Here is a 6,302-nt window from a genome sequence, read left to right on the forward strand (position 1 = left end):
GATTTAAAAAACAAAGAGTTTCGGAAGATATCAATTTTGAGAAAGTTATTCAATTTAATAAAAATAACTTTCAGTTGAGTTATTTTTGGGTAATTGATAACTTTCTTAAAAATTGATACTTTCAAAAGATTTTTCTTTTATTCAATCAACATACCGTGAAGAATTTATCCTCTGAATCTCATGGATTGAACTCTTACTGAATTTGAAATTTTCTGTCCAAAGTAACGGTATCTCAGGAGAAAATTTCTTTCCCGATCATTACTTTTTGAGATATGATGGGCCTAAAGTTGAAATTTTCTGTCCCAAAAATTTCAACTTTAGGCGCTTATATCTCAAAAAGTACCTGATGATCGGGAAAGAAATGTTTTCCTGAGATAACTTTTCCATTTTTAACTTGATGATATTCATATCGGAAAACTTTGAAAAATATCACCAGTAGAAGTTTATTTCTAGCCTTTGCACAGCCTTAACCAGTGTTTCACCCTCAGATTGGTTTGATCTTATTTAATTCTTGAATAGAATCAAGAAAACCATGATATCTTTCTAATTCAATTTGTCGTACAAATATAACAAATATTTTGTGTGCATGTAACTATTTGTTTATTCAGTTATGAATAATAATTATACTTATATGTGAAAAGGCAATTTAAGACAACAAATAATATAGTGACTCGAAGCTTCTTTCTTTTTAACCAGATTCCCGTAGATTGGTTTGATCTTATTTCATTCTTAAATTAATAGAATCAAGAAAACCATGATATATTTCTAATTCAATTTGTCGTACTGAATATAACAAATTTTTTGTGCATTTAACTTATTTATTTATTCAGTTATGAATGATAATTATGCTTATATGTGAGAAGGCACGCAGGGCTTATGCCCAAAACTGCGAATAACTTACTTGACAAAGGCCCTTGGCGATGAACCAGCCAGTGAGGGTCATCGTCAAATCCTGGAACATCACCAATTAATCAATTCTAGAGATTTATTTAAGGAGGTCCATTTTAAATTAGTTTATCTCAATATTATTACTACGCCTTTTCCAATTTTATTTGAGAAAGTATCAATTGTATTTGAGAAGTCATCACATGTAATTGAGATAATGTTAGATGAGAGGTAGATGAGATGGGAGGTAGGTAGATGTGCATATGTGTATACAGGTAGATGTGTTGGATGAGAGGTAGTCAATTATATTTGGGAAGTCATCACATGTAATTGAGAATAGTGAATTGTATTTGAGAAATCGTCAAATGTAAATGAGAAGATATCGATTGAAAATGAGACGAATATTTTCCAATTGACATATCGTGATTCTTCTGTAGCCTACTGTGCAGGTTTGATTTGAGCAGGGAAGGATACTGTACTACGTACACAGTATTCCAAATATCTATCAGGCTTTGCATGGGGGAAAATTAATATTTTCAATGGTGAAAGTATTTCCCCTGTACTGTTTACGAATGATTAATGAGGATCATTTCTATGTATGTATTGGCAACGCGACTTTTGTCTCTAAACATTTTGTGAAACATTGCATTACTTTTCATGGAGATCAAATTCTCTATGTTTACGGCGCAATTGAACTTTATCATCAATCAATTGAATCTCTTGATCAAACAATTCGGCAATTTCTTCAATGGATTTTGGGGCTTAAAGATAATGTTTTATTCGAAAAATAAAAGTTTTATTGGAATATTAAATTATTTTCATATTATTTTATATGAGTACAGTTATGAAAAATATAAGTACTGGAAGTAGTACACTGGTTTTTTAAAATCATTTCCCATTTACAACTGACAACTTCTCGATTTCAAATCGATGTTCTCAAATTGAAATGATACTTTCTCAAATAAAATTCACTATTCCTAATTACAAGTGATGACTTCTCAAATACAATTGACTATTTTCATTCACATCTGACGTTTTCTCAAATACAAATGATTATTCTCAATTACAATTGATACTTTCTAAAATACAGTTGGAAAAGGTGTAGTCTACAAGCATCCTACTAAGACTGCGCAACAGGTTTTTAAAACCTGTACAAGATTCTCTATAAGGTATGAGCGCATAAGGTTGAAATGTTTGGGGCAAATCATTTCAGAACTATAGTCCGTACAAATTTACTTCAGACTTGGAGAAATATGCAGCGCAGAGAAATGTAGGGAGATCAGCCAATTACAGTGATCAATAGAGTCTAATAGAAAGTAGAAGCGCGGCTGCCAATTGGTCAGTCGTCTGCCTGCTTTCAGACAGGAAACTTCGCATGTTTAGCATGAGCACATGAGCAGTCACTAGAAGTTGGAGAACGTTAGCCGCTTCAAAACGGCAACATCGCGCCTCTGTATCCCTCCCGCTGTATGCTTTCTCTGCTGCGCATGTCCATCCCAAGTCAGAAGTAATTTTGTACAGAGTATAATTGCAGATGAATTCATGACATTTTGAGGATATTGTTTATCAATCTTCAAGGTATTGTTTATCAAATGAAAAAAAATCCTCAAAATGTATAGCAATATGAATTCAACTTCTATCATTTTAACAAGTACCACTTATATAATAATTTGAGAATTTTTATCTGTATTCATGCATAACAGAATTCGTGAATTCTAGCAGTGCAGTTTTTGTAACAAAATGTAGGCTCCGGTAGGCAATGTTCCGGGGTAAAGGGTGGGAGGCTGACTTGAAGGAAATTTAAAAAGAGTCCGCCTCCGGAGAAACGTTTTAGATTCAGTCTCGAAAAAATTGTGTTTTCGGAGTAAGGAAAAATTTAAAGGGTTGAAAATTCGAAAGAAAAGTATCAACGTTTTTGTATTTTTTGTCCCGAGAGGTGGGCTACCGGTGCAGTGTCACAAAAACAACACTAAATAGTTAATTTCAATGATTAAGATAGATAAATTTATTAGTTATCAAGTTGTAGTTAATGCGATTGTCCAAGTTGATGAACTAGTTGAAATAAAATTTAGTTCATGGTAGTTTTGGGGTTAAGTAATTGAGTGAGTGATCATTGAAATTCATGAACAGGTTGATCTGTTAACGGTCAGTTGATAAACAAGTTGATCAGTTTATGGTTAAGGTTGATGAAAACGTTAATAAATATTTTTACTGAAATGTAGTGCAATAGTGAGGTCCACGTTACAATGGCAGGGTTTGATTGGCAATGGTATTGATATCCTTGTCTATCATTCAACAAAGCTGATTGATAGCGCTATCTCTCTCTCGCTTTGCTCTGTTGCCAGATCGCCTTTCAACAAAATGTAGAATTAGTAATTAATAAACAAAATATTTCATCTTAATAATTATGAAGATTCATAATGAAATTGTTGAAAATATAATTGACTATTTTAAACGAGAATGAACAGTTAATATTACTACATCAATAAACCTTTATTGATCCGTCTATAGAAGGCATTGACAAGACAGAGGTTTGGCAACGTTGTTCTCCTGTCTTTCTCCACTGTCATTATAACGTGGACCTCACTATTAGATGCAAGTAATTTAATGACTGGTGATCCAAGTTGATGAATTATTAAGGCTGAGCAACAGGCTGAAAAAAACTTCTTACTGTTACGGTTATATTTTTCAAAGTTTTCCGATTTATATAGACTATCAAAATAGTGTTCTCAGGAAATAAATCTCTAACCGAATTTGAAATGATATGTTTCAAAAATTTAAACTTTAGACGTTCATGCCACAAAAAGTACCCATGATGATCGTAAAAAACATTTCCTGAGAAACTTGATATATACAAATCGAAATACTTTGAAAATTGACTTCAGTGAAACGTATTTTTACTTTTTGTGTAGTTGAGAAGTTGATATGGTGTGGTAATTATTCATATTGAATGAAAAAGACTAAGAAATTGTCAAAAACCACAGATTTGATTTAAACTCGTCAGTTTATCAGAGATTGACAATGGTGTAATAACCGAAACCGGGCTTTCTAAGTATCGTCAATAAATCTGTGATTTTTGACAATTTCTTAGTCTTTTTCATTCAAACGTATTTTTAGCAAGGTGCTTTTCCATCACGAACTGCTTCTTATTAAATCACTTTTTGCTATTAAAAAGAACGACTAGAAGTAGGATATTTTACAATAAATGAATTAATCACACTCACTGTGACAACGAGATCTTTCGGCAGGTCCACAGTTCATTTATTATAAAAAGTCCTACTGCTAGTCGTTTTTTCTAATAGCAAGTGTTTTTTTTAGCCTTTTGCACAGCCTTAATCAGACAATGAACCGGTTAATGAGTTGATAGTTGAAGTTGACGAATAGGTTAATAAGTTGACGAATATTGTGAACTAGAATGATGTTCTTACCGTGAACGGGGAGTTGAGAAGACAGCAAGGGCTGCTAATACAAATAATAGCATCAGAGAGCGCATCACAGTTTGGAATGGACCAAAAACAGAGCAGTTGAGAGATCAGTCAAGGGCCTTCAATCTTATCACTGGCTACGCCGAGTCGAGAAGCGTGATTGACATGAGGAGGATGAGGAGAAGGAGGGAGAAGATGTGGAGGAGGATGAGAAGGAGGTGGGGTAGGATGAGGAGGAGGTAGGGAAGGATGAGGAGGTGGAAGAGGGAAGAGGCTAATCTGGAGAGCGTGGCTAGACTTCCATCAAATATTATACAAACATCCGATTGCTGCAGGAGCTGTCATTCAAAACAATCTGCTCGGCAGCAAAGATGTTTCAGAGCGCACATTTTGCGGACAACTCAGTTTTCAAGTTGTTAAGGCTGTGCAAAGGCTAAAAATAAACTTTCTACTCGTGATATTTTTCAAAGTTTTCGATTTGTATATCATCAAGCTATTAAAATGAAAAAGTTTTCTCAGGAAAACATTTTTTTTCTGATCATTACTTTTTGAGATATGAGCGCCTAAAGTTTAAATTTTTGGGACAGAACATTTCAAATTCGGTAAGAGATAAATCCTTGAGATTTAGAGGATAGATTCTTCATTGTATTGTTAATCTAGTAAAACAAGAACTTTCTACTCGTGATATTTTTCAAAGTTTTTTGATTTGTATATCATCAAGCTATTAAAATGGAAAAGTCTTCTCAGGAAAACATTTTTTTCTGATCATTACTTTTTGATACATGAGCGCCTAAAGTTTAAATTTTGGGACAGAAAATTTCAAATTCGGTAAGAGATAAAGCCTTGAGATTTAGAGGATAGATTCTTCATTGTATTGTTGATCTAGTAAAACAAGAATTTTCTGAAAATATCAATTTTTGAGTAAGTTATTCAATTTACCAAAAATAACTCAACTAAAAGTTATTTTTAGTAACTTGAATAACTATCTTGAAAATTGATATTTGGAAAAAATAATTTTTAACAGATCAACAATACCATGAAGAATCTATCCTCTAAATCTCAAGGCTTTATCTCTTACCGAATTTGAAATTTTCTGTCCCAAAAATTCAAACTTTAGGCGCTCATATCTCAAAAAGTAATGATTAGAAAAAAAAATGTTCTCCTGAGAAAACTTTCTCATTTTGATAGATTGATGATATACAAATCGAAGAACTTTGAAAAATATCACGAGTGGAAAGTTTCTTTTTAGCCTTTGCACAGCCTCAATTCGAAACTGCTAGGTATCGCAAAATAGATAAGTAAGTTTCTCTGCTTTTAGGTCTTACTTATTTGTGTAGAGTACCTACGAACGTAATTCTCTACTTTGTTCTACTGTATACTAATGAAATGAGTATACTGTTTTCTAATGAAAAGGTGGAAGAAGGTGGAAGGTGCTGTACTGGAATGTACCTGAGGGTAGCAATGTATAATGAGTCACGAGATACGAGTCTGATTAATATTTATTTCTGGATTTAAAATATCGTTTACATGGGGCATAATGATAAAATCAGTCATAGAAAGGAAAGAATTTTCAACAGACTTTCGCCTTTATTTATAAAAATGAAATCATGAATACTAATGAATAAAATATTATCAGCAAACATATCTGGCGAACACAACAGGCAAGTAATCTTCTCCAGATTACTTATGGAATTTGGAATTATTTGATGCAAATTGTGATTGACAGTTGCAGAAGTTTCTAAAATTATTATGATTTGAAATGGGAAAAACACTGGCTGTCAATCAAGATGAATATTTACATGGCAAGTCAAGTCAATATCAGTTCTAGATTCTCATAAAAAATTGACAGTGATGAGAGAATTGTGTTCCATAAATTGTGACCATCTTTGACCTTTTTAAAAGAAGGTTGTTCTTCAATCATTATTGATTGAACAGGTGTGCTTTTTGCTTTTGAAGAGATATTTCCAAGGGGAATATTTTCGTTGGCTAACA

This window comes from Nilaparvata lugens, chromosome 5 (assembly GCF_014356525.2).
Source record: "Nilaparvata lugens isolate BPH chromosome 5, ASM1435652v1, whole genome shotgun sequence".
NCBI classification, from domain to species: Eukaryota; Metazoa; Arthropoda; class Insecta; order Hemiptera; family Delphacidae; genus Nilaparvata; species Nilaparvata lugens.